We start from the raw sequence: 12486 nt of genomic DNA on the forward strand, positions 1-12486 counted from the left end.
CCAATATGGCGGACGCGTTGACGTATCGCAGCAACGTACGGAAAAGTGACCAATTTCCGCACGGTGGACCAATCAGCGTGAGTCTTTTGTGCGCATGCTCAATCCATTCAATTTGCTAAATACGCGTACTCCCGGAAAGCGCGGGAATATCGCGCCCGACACCAGATTTCAAACAAATTCAAAAAAAGAGGTACAGAGGAGGTGACGTCATGCTCCTTAAAGCTGACCAAACGGGCAATAAAAGCAACGAGAGAGATTCACCAGGTGGCGTCGGGCTTAATTAGAAACGGACGTTTGTTTGGATGTAAAAGTCCCACCGTGTCTTCATTTATGTCTTCTGTAAAGTTGTGGACCGACTAAAACGCCTTTGTGAAACACCTCCCTGGTGCCAGGAGAGCAGAGGAGTCCATCCAGGAGAGGAGCTCCGGTAAGCTCACGTCTTTTCTCACTCTTCCATTTCCTCAATTAAAGGTGTTTTCAGCCACCTCCCATGCTGACTCCAGTTATTAGGGCGGTCTAGCACATTTTCCTCTGGAGCCACAAAAGGCTTTTATTTACACAAACGCACCCGTGAATAGACTTTTGATGCGTAAAAGCCACAATTTCTCCTTAAATCTAAGCAGGCATTCAGGTGTCAAAATGATATATATTTTATTTAAAAAAAAAAAAAAAAAAAGCAGCTGCACCGTGTTTATAGAGAACTATATCATGATATATGAGGTGAATGGATTATAACTAGGCTTCCACTAATTATATTTTGATTGCACCTCATAAGTCACCAGATATGAGGTCATTATTTATTAGTTAATTACTAACTTGTATTTAAATGTTACTATTTGAAAGGCAAAACAAAAAACAGGGTCTTTATGCAATTTTCTGATTATTTATGACAGAATATTTTCTTATTGATTCGTTCCCATTGATTCGAGTATCAGTACTTAAAAAAAAAAAAAAGACTCAGTGGCGTAAAAAGCTTTGGTATTGAAATTATTGATAATTATTCTGTGGATCGACACAGACAGGGTTTTTGAAGTTCTGGAAATACAATGATTAGTTGTCTTCTCCTACTGGATGTCAAACTCTCTTGTATTGCACACGAAAAAGGCAAAAAAAAAAATTAGGGACAAGTCTTAAAACAAAAATAATTATTGAACCCGCTGCCCTCTTTTTCTGTTACCTTGCTAATTGTCCTGTGACTGGGACCTCCGGGTTGAGACCCACTCGCAGTTTCTCAGTGGCGTCCGCTGCTCACCAGGTGGCGCTATAGCACTGCAGGAATGCCAGGAGCCCCTGCTGCGTTCAGGGGGAGATCAAGCACTTTGATTTGCTTCTCATATCTTGTTCAGAGGCACTGCAAAGGATTCTGACTATTTTATTGTTTGTATTGCTTTTGAATTACAGTGCAGCTTGTTATAAAATTAAAAAAAAAAAAAAAAAAAAGCCCGACCTGGATTCAGTGTGGAAACATGTTGAGACCTCATTTACACAGCATGATAGGGCCCTTCAGTTGGCTACGGTAGTGACCTCAGTTGTTTTTGACATACTCTGAAGGTGAGTATAAAAGGCTTTTCATCATATACTATGAGCTTGTTGCCACAGAACGTCAACTCAATCATGGCTTAAAGAGAGTTGAGTGGCGGCAGGATAATCAGAGAGAATCAGACAAGGTTGTCCAAGGTGCCTGGGGAATTGTTGCTTTGTTAGAAATTATTAAAGTGTTCCCCCTCAAGATCAAACCAGGCTCCCATTCACAGCTGACTGAAAGGCTTGGTCTGTGGCAAAAAAAACCAACATTGAGAGAGCCTGTGGACTCAAAGCAATGTCTGCTGGCAGCTCTACATTGCTCCTGGAGCAGTGAGCCATTGTTTATTCATCGCCACATTGGCATTCACAGAGTATCCTCACTGTTCTCTCATAACCAACAAGTTGCAATTTTTATGCATGTGAAGGTTGAAGGCAAATTATTTATGGGAGACTGGACCTGAGGAAAGTGAACGGCCTCGAGCAAAATGGTTTACGTTGCGAGCAATCCTTTTCTGTAGGCTTTTGAATTCTCTGGATCACGGCAAGATTTTCATGTATTATTCAGCTTTTCAGAAAAGGAATTGTTGCCCTGCTAGACAGCCATCTGCTTTTCTGGACATTGTGATGCATTTGGGACACGCTACCTTCCAGTATCAGGTTAAAGTCTTATTTTTCAACCGAGGGCAAATGAAATGAGGCGGGGTGTCTTCGGTGTGAGAAATATCCGAGGAGAAATTGCATGGGCCGATCCGGATGTGCCTGAATTGGAAAGGAGAGAGGAAAAAAAAAAAAGCAGAGGCAAGTAGAGGTTCAGCTGTGAAGGGAAGGAACTTTCACCTGTATGAGAGATTATTCAAGAACATCTGGTGTCGTCCAGATGCAGAGACGGGATGTGTGAGGCGTGTGGTGCCAAGCAGCAGCAGGTGCAAGGTGAAAGGACTGCAAACCTCTCCGGGGGCAGGCGATCTGCAGGAGAACGGTTGTCCTACACTTGCGGAGATTACGCTTTTTTAAAGTTGAACACAATTGTGCTTTATAGACTCTTTTATGTTCTGCAGGAACAATTTAAAACCCTTAATGGGCTGACTGTGACTGCAGTCTGCACATCTATTTGTAATATAGCACATGGCAGGAGCTGTGTTTCTCCGGTTCGCGGCACTTTAGTGGCTCCATAAAGCACCATTTTTGGTTCTTCATTACAGTGTAATGTTCCATTACCAAACATTATTGGAACTTTATGAATGTACTCTTCCTCATTGTTTCTTTGATGGATCTTGACTTTGAGGAGGGCAGTGTATTTAAATAGTAAAATGGTGCAGCAGAAGCATCAACTTCTAAAATATTCCTTTAAAGAGACATGAGTGCTGCTGGGGCTTATTTTGGAATTCATATCGTTCTAAGTATAGGTTGATATTTTCTTCTTCTTCTTGTGAATATGTATAAAGAAGTTTTTTTTTAATTTTTTTTTAACGCTGCTACTATGTATAGATAGCAGCATGTGATGTCCTGAAATCGAGCCTTAATATAGATGTTTTAGTGAGCGAAACCTCAGTAGATTACAAGCTAAAAAGTCAATTTCTGGGGTTTTGCCTTGTTCATGTGACAAAGGAGAACAAAAGAAAGAAAGAAAAAAAAACAGGTGGTATCCACACTCTGGCTCAATGCCACAATCTCCACAACCGCTAAACAAAAAGGTGTCAGTTTCTACTTTAGGCACCTTCCTGTTATCTTTTCAACATCTCACTGTTTATCTCGTTAAGAGAAGCTGCAGTGTTGCGATCACCACTGTGTTTTGTTTATACTTGTTAGTAAAGTGCATTGTAGTGCTGCTGATAAGAGAAAGTTCTTCAAGATCATGTGTCTCACTTAATTACCTAGTTAGCATGACAATGGATTACCATTTAATTAAAGCAACCAAGGGAACCTTGTTTGTATTGAGATAACCAATTACACCTTGGCTATGGGCAGAAATATATATTTTATTCAAGTGTATCCATGGTTTTGGAAGATGAAAATCAGCTGCTTTTTAGAGGGAGCGGTGGCAGGAGGGCGGAGGAGAGCAGGGACACAATGCTTCGTGATTGAATAAGTGATTGGACCTCAGGTTTACACAAAAGGCTCCTCACTTGCGGCAATGGCTCCCTGTTAGGGCTTACTTCTTTAATTGGGCATTCACATGCATATCAAAGTGGGGAAGACTATGCGGAGACTCGTACAATGCAAGGCTCAGCTTCGGTTGCAAAATAATACTGTTGACCTTTTTAACTGATGAATAATAGCCTGGGAAACATGTAATTATCCAAAGCTTTACTGTTGGTTTAAAAGGTAATCACCAGTTGAGTAAACTTTAGCCATGTGAATCCATTTGGGGCATTTACTTGTAAATGATGCATCTTTTATTTGTATTTATTTGTATTTTTTTTTTTTTAATGGGGGGGGGGGGATACAGCCTGATGGGTATGAATTAATCAAAATTTAAAAGCACAAAGCGTGATTAATGAGCAAGTGGCAACAAAAGGCGAGCAAGTCAACAGGTTCCATGTTGCAGAGAGTGGGTTTAATCCATCAGAAATACAAACAAACAAAAAAAGAATGTTTGTTTAAGGCCCTCATCCGGATCACAGAGTGTTCGGTGTGACCATCAGATGAAAGGCCACAGAAACAAACACACACTCGGGCCCTGTTCAGACGTGTTCTGGTTGATCGGGTCACAAGTGGACAGCTCAAAGTACAGGTTCACATGCAGCCAAGATGCATGCGGGATGCATTGAGATTCGATATGTTCAGACCAAATTTGGAGGAGAACTCGTTCTTTTAGCATTGTGACCGCATGCATACACGAAGAAGGACCATCCACTCATCTGAGGTCTTCCTAAAAAAAAAAAAAAAAAAAAGCGATATCCAATAGAAAAATATCCAGCGTGACTGCACAGAAAGTTGCAGAGATTTCCTGCAAACTGAACGACTGGCTATAAAGCAGCTGTTTACTGAATAAAAACACGCACTGTTTAGCTGACACGCGTTTCACCACAGCCTCTGCTGGGTTTAGTTTTATTCTTTAGTCTACCTTCGTCTGTATTTTTTTCTGACTCTCATCAAGCTGTGGAAGAGCCCCGCCCCCCTCGCACAGTTCACATAGCCACAGCAGCGCAGAGCCCAACCCTCTCAAACCTGCTAGAATAGTTGAATAATCGGAGCCTGAGCAGATGTGATCGGTCAGGTTGTGAATCACAAACTCGAGCGTTCAGACATTTAGAAATGTGAAATGTGTCAAATGTCTCGATGCTGCACTTAAACGAGGCCCGAGTGAGCAAGAACGTGTCCGTGGGTTAACTGCCTTTTGCTTTAACACCTCCGTCCTCGCCTTTCTGAATGTATTCTTGTGTGTGTGTGTATATATATACTCGTATATTTACATGATGTACATATTCATGTGCATACAGAGCGGGGAAGGGAGATCCAATCACAAGTGTTCACTTGTTTTGTCGCTCTTCGGCCGTGTTGACGCCCGGTGCGAACAGGGCCTCGGCTGCATGTTGTGCCAATCGGATGTATGACGGCGGCACGGTGAGGAAATTATACATTGAGTAGAAAGAAAAAAAAAACCTTCCTCCAACTGTGGAGAGAAGTAATTACATCCATGTTGTCATTTAGCACTGCAGCCGCCCGCCTCACTTCAGGCTCCACCTTCTGTCATTTCTTAAGAATTTAATTTATGGATTTAAGACCTGAATTTAATTTCTACATAAAGAAACAAAGCATGCTCGGACATAATTTATCTCTCTGACGTGCCCTTTTTAAATTGTACTAAATCAAACATACCGCGGGGCAGAAGCGAAATGTTTTCTATAAAATCATTTTAAGGTCTCGGATAACCACTAAACGCCTTCGCAAGCACATGGAACAGATAATGTGGTTAAATGTAAACTAATTTCATTTCCTCCCCCCTCTGTTGTTTATATTATAGCTTTCCTCATTAATTATGAGGAAAGCATGCGCGAAAAAAACAAACAAAAAAACGATTGTGCTGAGTTTCTCTTCTAAATTTCAGTTTCTGAGACAAAACTCAGAGGTCGGCGAATAGTTCGCTGAGCTTCAATTAAAAATGTCTTTTTTTAAAAAAAAAAAAATTTTTTTTACTTGGAGGTAAATAATGCTGACTCGGCTCAACCTGCCACAGAAATGCAGCAAATTGCCACAAACAGTGAAATGTTCCCACTTCCATACGGACCAGGAAGCGACGGACTGTGTTGAACGTAGGTAAGAGACGACCCGATGACATAGTAACTACCCACTTAATTGCAGAGCGTCGTTCGCCCCTCGCCTTCGTGGTAGTTCCTCTAAAAATTCTGAAAAAATACAATATTCTCGGTACGGCTACTCTGGCATTAACTTACCGTCTTCCATCCCTGTTCCCGCGAACTCGTCTCTTTTGTTCTTGCCGGGTGCGCATTCTTCTCGTTTCACTCGGCTCCCTGTTCCTTTTGTTCACATCACAATGACTCGGTAGGAGGGCTTGCTTACACGTCTCGGGCTTTCATTTCTTAAAAGATAGAACACGCAGGGAGCGGCGACAGAATCGCGCTCCAGATGACGGCTCCCTTTGTCCGCCGGTAGTTTGGCGCGCCGCATTTGCGCAATCTGGACTTGTTGCGTCGCCGTAGACGCGAGGAGACGACCGCGCAAAAGGCGGACGCCTCTTCTCGGTAACGGTTTACAAACCAAACGCTGAACCATCAATTACAAAGTTTCTTTGTATTTGGATCTCTTTTTTTTTTTTTTTTTTTTCTTCTGTCGAGCCGAAACCCAGCGAGCTCCAGTTGTTGACGTCTTATCGTCAATATAAAAGCGAACGTAAAACGTGTGGCTCTTCACTTGAAGATGTAGGACGGAATGAAATTTGAGCTTCATCGATTCCCAGCTGCCTGAACGCGCGACAACTCTTTTAATGGTACCAGAGAATAAAAGTGACTTAACGCGATCCTGTTAAACGGCTGAGTAGCCTAGCTTAGCAGGGTAGCCTCTCTGCTGAAATCTGAAGTTATTTCATGAAGCTGCCTTTTAAATTGACACTTTTTTTTTTTTTTTTTTTTTTTTTGAATATGCGTTTCAAGATCGGTACAAAAGAGCTGAAACCCGAGAAGAAACAACACCGTCTTTTGTTTGCATGCTGTGTTTTTCTTTTGAGACTCCAAACATAGAAGTTTTATGTAAGAGCTTTGAAACTTTAACCCCCCTCTTTTTTTTTTTTTTTTTTTTTTTTCTCGACTTCACTCCATTGCTCGTTTCCTTTTGTCAGACAGCGCAGTGTGTTACTATCTCCAATTCCTGTGCATAAAGAGAGTGACTGAAATGGTTGCGGAGCATGAAACAGATAATTTTTTTTTTTTTTTTTAACTTATCCACATCTTCCCAAATGGGATTGAATTTAAGTTGAAGCTCGTTCAAGCTGATGAACTTCATCCCACGATGCCTTCCTTTCCAGGTGGAGGCCCTATGTTAGAATTCAATGCCAATTTAATTAAAACTTGTAACTTTTAATTACCTTCCTAATTAATTTAAAATGTGAAAATAGACTCAGAGTGATAAATTATTGAGGTGGCAGGGTTCTTGCAGCAACTCACCAGCTCATGAAGGCTCCATGTGACTGACTTCAAAGCTTTGTACAGACATTTAAAATTATTATTATTTTTTTTTTTAGACTGTAACAGGCTGTCCCATAAAAATAGAACACTTTCATATGCTGACAGCAGAAACACACAAAACACGAGTGAAAGAAACATCCACAGAGGAGTTGCAGCGCATCAGAGACGCCCGATGACTAAATACACTTCTGGTGCGACAATAGCAATTTTTATTTTTATTTAACGGCTATCTCTAAAAGATAATCACAAATAACTATCCGAGTGTTTCAAATTAAGAATCTGCTAATTATGCATCGACAATACTAAATATGATATGAAGATTACATGCTGTTGTAGCAGAATGGAAGATAAGAGGAGGAGATTGGGAAATGTTTGCGTTGCTTATTGTATCTGGGTGGCAGCTACGAAGCGGAAAGTCAATGTGAATTTGGCGAAAAGAAAACTTGCCTTTGCTTCTGCAGAGAGAGGAGTCACCTTGAGATTTGGTTGAGGGAACTTCAGAGGATGCTGCTTGAAGCTTAGGCTCAGCAGATAATTACAGATTTCCTGTCTGAAACACTTCACCTTTTTTTTTTTTTTTTTTTTTTTAGAGGAGAGAAGGGTAAAAAGAAAAAGCCGATTTTTCTGTTTTCTTTTTAATCACACCTAAAAAACCCCGCACCCCTTCCCACCCCGTAACCATGACTGCCTGATTAAGTATCAAAGTATTAAACATCAGCAGCAGCAGCAGCAGCAGCATCGCTGACATTACAGCCTATAGTGCTGTTCACAGCATCTTTCAGGTTTGCAGTTAATCACCTCACAAACACGAGTCTCTTCTCCCTGACACTTTCAGACAGGATTAACTGGCGGGTTGTGTGTGTATTAATTAATGCAGATTTCTCTGGGTCAAACTGTAGCAGTTGGAGATAATTGTGTCGTGGCTATCACGGGCTTCAGGTGCTTGTCCTTCATTATTGTTTGAAACAACTAGCTCATCTGTTTCGTGGAACATGACTTGGCGTTTTTTTCCGTCGGCGTTCGATAATTATTTGTAGTCGAGGCTTTTTTCTTTTTTTTTTTCTTCTTCTTTTCTTTTCATTTGACTTGACACAGGATTGGGTTTAATGAAAGTCTTTTCTTATAGCGCTTTGAAATTGCTCAGTTTCTATGTACTTCTTCGGATTTAGTGACATCTAGTGGCGAGATTGCAGATTGCAGCCAAATGAAAGTCCCTCGTAAGGTTTTTCCGTTCTGGCCTGCTGTAGAAACATGGTGGTGCAACATGGCGCGCTTCGTCGAAGAGGACCTGCTTCCTATATAGAAATGAATAGCTCACTCAAAGGTCACAAAAACTCCACAGGTCTTAGTTTCAGGTGATTACACACTCATTTCTTTGTCACTTACAAAATCGGCAAGGGATCAAATAATTATTTCCTTCACTGCAATTATGAAAGATAAATTCCATTTCTGTCCATAGACCGTAGAGCCTAACGGATATGTTGGCCGACTACCGACGCGAGATCGAGTACGAACAGACCGCAGCACAGCGACATGTAGGACGCAGGAGAAAATGTAAATTTCACGAGTAAGTTTTCAAAGTTATTTTGTGCCCACTGGTACGTGAACGTTTGTGATTTTCGCACAAACATTCTTGGGGAACAGAGAAGTTGCAGGGAGCCAAATGTGAGCGGGGGCGATGGACAGCGGGGATTGGTGTTGGTGGGGTAGAGAAACCTTTAACGAGCACGTTGTTATGTTGGAGAACCGTGTTGCCACGGCGCCGCAGTTCAGACGAAATGATGTGGACAGGGAAGCTCCGCCCCTCTTGCAGCGTGAACGTCGCACAGAACACCTCGACCGGCTCGCCGCTTCACCGCCGTAGACTCTCTGAAGCGTCACGATTTGTTGACGGTTTCCCGAGGTTGACAAAAAGTGTTACGCGTCCTTTCTGTTCAAGTGAATTCTTTGAAAGCCTCCTTAAACTTATAGCTTCTTCCTCTTCCGTTCCCATCACTGTGCTGCACTCTGTTCGTGTTCAACACAGAACAGTCTCTGAATGTTTTGTTTGCCCTTTGTAAGAGTGATTTAAAAAAACATTTATTTCAAAATGTGACGAAGCTGAAAAATTAATTGACAAAGATGCAATGCTTTGGTGTTCTGATAAATGTACTCCAGGATGTATTACTATTATGAAGTTGTTACAGATGTTTCTACTTTGTATGCAGCGTGACATTCAAGGCTAGAAATTTCCGTCATCATGGCATTGAATTTTCAGATAGGGGCTTTTTTTTTTTAAGTGGCCCGAATCTTTTCAAAGAAAAATTGTGTTATGCTGTTCTGTGTTAGGATTAAATATGTAGTTCCAAAAGAGACACTGGAAAAATGTGTCCTGTTGTTAATAACTTAATCAGACGATAGATAGATAGATTACAGCAGCATGGAAGAGGCAGCAAAAGCAATAGAAACTACAGAATAAAAATAGAGGTAGTAAAAGTATCGCAACCAGTGCAATAAGTAAAAGAGTGACCCAAGTCCTTGACTTTTTGTGCTGAACAGCATACAGTGAGATAAGTGTGTAGATGAAGCCTGTTGCAGCTGCCTTTGTTCACTCACTATTTAATCCCACATCATTTAATTATACCTCAGCCAAGGCAAGTGCTACATGCAATCAATCTCAATCAATTAGCCGACCAAACAAGCCATGCTCAGACATTCGTTCACTCTCAATTTCCCCATTGTGCTAATTACACTTAAACATGTCATTCCAAATTAAAATAGAACATTTAAATGGGATTAGTCTCACCTAACTGAAACATCACCATCCTACACTCAACAAACGAATAAATGCACTTTTGTTTTAGCTCCTATTTTTTTTAATGATTTCAATAGACAGGTCTAAAGCCTCTTTCATGCAGTTTTATTTCCCCCAAAACTTGGATATTAATTAGTGAAAATTGGTGTCAGTGAGCAATTGACTTTTGCCAAGATAATTCATCGACGTGACAGACGTGACAAGTCAAGATGCTGAACAGCATGACTTTTGCACAGGCGTGCTTTGGACTGGTCAAAATACGGGATTACTCTAATATGGGCAGAGTTATGTCTTGACATTTGTTTTTTTTTTTTTTGTTTTTTTTACAATCGAACACTTCGGTGCGAATTTCGAGTAGTATTCTTGCTTGCGGGCTTCATCCGCGAGAGCACTTCCCCAAAGTACCAGAGGCAATCGAAGGTCAGACGAGCTTCCCTGAGAGAGCTTCTGACGGTTTGTGCAGAAGTTCTTCGCTTCCTCAAACCGACCGTTGCATTAGCCGTCTGCGTAGCTGCTCTCGGAGCAGCTTGCAGGGGAAGCCGCTGGACTTGGCAGGCCTGGGATGTCGGTGGTTGCGAGGCCGACCGGATGCACTGCCAGATTCTCGGGAACGATGTTGGAGTTGACTTGCGGTAGTAAAACGAACGTTCAGTTCACGGGCAACAGCTCTGATGGTGGACGTGCCTGCGGTCATCAGGCCAACTGCACCTTCTCTTAAAAACTCTGGACATTTTTTGGGATTGCGTTGCGGGATTAAAACTATATTAATTCAATTTAAAACATTATAGAGCGGCCTTTTGTTGTGACCAGTTCAATAATCGCGCTGTTCAATCAGCATCTTGATGACAGCTATCAGGTGAATGCTTTTATATCTGTGTGGAGACAAACAGGAAATGTATGCATCTGCTTTTGACTCCAATGATATAACTTTAAGAATAGGACGTAGAAAAAGTTAATAAATACGGAGAAAATGCTGTAATCTGCCATGTTTCATGAAAAAAAAAAAAAAATCAATACATGGCTGTTTAATGTTCCTTGAGAGAAGCGTTTTGTTTCACTGATTGTTTGAGTAAGGGAGGAAAGTGGCTGGTTTCTAAGGTTAAACTATTCCCGTTATATTCTGAATAATGTTATTGACCTTTACCTGGAATGGATCACTTAAAGTAATGGGAAAATGTTCTGCTACTGACAAAATTTTGATGGCAGAATAGCTTATGGTTATGAATTAGGTCTTGTTCCACACAATGCCTATCAATTTGTCAAATCACTACCTTCCACATTTTCTGCTGAAAACCTTAACGGGGGGCCCTCTGAGCCAGTCGGTGTCACTCATTGTGTCGTGTAAAACATGTGTCGCCTCTATCTGTACCACATATGTCAGTCACTGATGGGGAGCTCAGATTGCTGCCAGTGCTGCTGCTGCTCACCCACACTGAATCTACACAGGTACAGTATTTTGGTCTCAAATCAAGATCTTTCATCTTTCAGGAGTTTGACGAGTATCATCAGCTCAGGATGAAGCCAGCAAGTTCAACCCAGCTAATTTATTCAGCACATTTAAAAACAGTTGGGGTGAAATTGGCAACAAATAGAAGTTAATACGTTACATTCTGTCTCAGAGCACAATAGGAATACGAAGTGAAAACACTTTTGATAAGGTAAGGGGAAACAATAAGTGCCACTCCTCGCCGTATTCACGTCAGTCTGCTGTCAGCTGTCATATTCCACTCAATTTTGACAGTAAATAAAAGATACTAGTATATAATATTTAATCTAATATTAGTGGAACAAGAATGGGTTGGTACCTAATATATGGCTGCCCTGTGTATGAACCATAGACCGATGAAAGTGTTCGTAGATTCCGGCTCTGAAAAATGTGGCCGATGCTGAAGTGCCTTAAGCTGCAATACCACCGAGTGCCACTAGAGGTCGTCTCCAAAAAACCTGCGGCTCCATGGACTCCCATTCAGCTTCTCATCAAATACAAAGTAAAAAAAAAAAAAAAGTGTCGCGCAATTATCTCGGTGGTCTTAGCTAAAGTCACTCCCTCTTATTAGTTTTCTAGAGGTCCATCTGAAAATAATCCCCCATTCATTAGAAAAGTGTTTATTATTGTTATTATTATTAGTGTTTTTTGGGTCGTGCCCGTTTGATTGACAGGCCTGTGGTGCAGTCAGGTTATGGCTATCTGTGTGTGGGGAGTAGCATTGCCGGGTTTCCAATCAGATAGAGTCAGATCCACCGCTGGCTCCTCTCCCAGCTTGCCCTAATATGGTCACTTCCTGCTCAAAACCGCTCCGAACGAGCAAGATGGTGATGGACAGAATCTGAACTGGAGGCTTCATAACGTTCACAAACCAACGGGTGACGTCACCGTTGGTTGCCGCTTGGCATGAACAGATGCAGGAAGTTGGGACATTCAGCCGACCAATGGGGACTTTAGCTGTTTTCTAAGAAACAGCCGACAATTGGGTTGTATTATGTGACTGAATATTTGATAGTAGCATAAACTCAGCAAGCACT

Source organism: Brachyistius frenatus, unplaced genomic scaffold (genome assembly GCF_029030835.1).
Source record: "Brachyistius frenatus isolate BFR_SWC_R1_liver_20210118 unplaced genomic scaffold, ASM2903083v1 Contig_114, whole genome shotgun sequence".
NCBI classification, from domain to species: domain Eukaryota; kingdom Metazoa; phylum Chordata; class Actinopteri; family Embiotocidae; genus Brachyistius; species Brachyistius frenatus.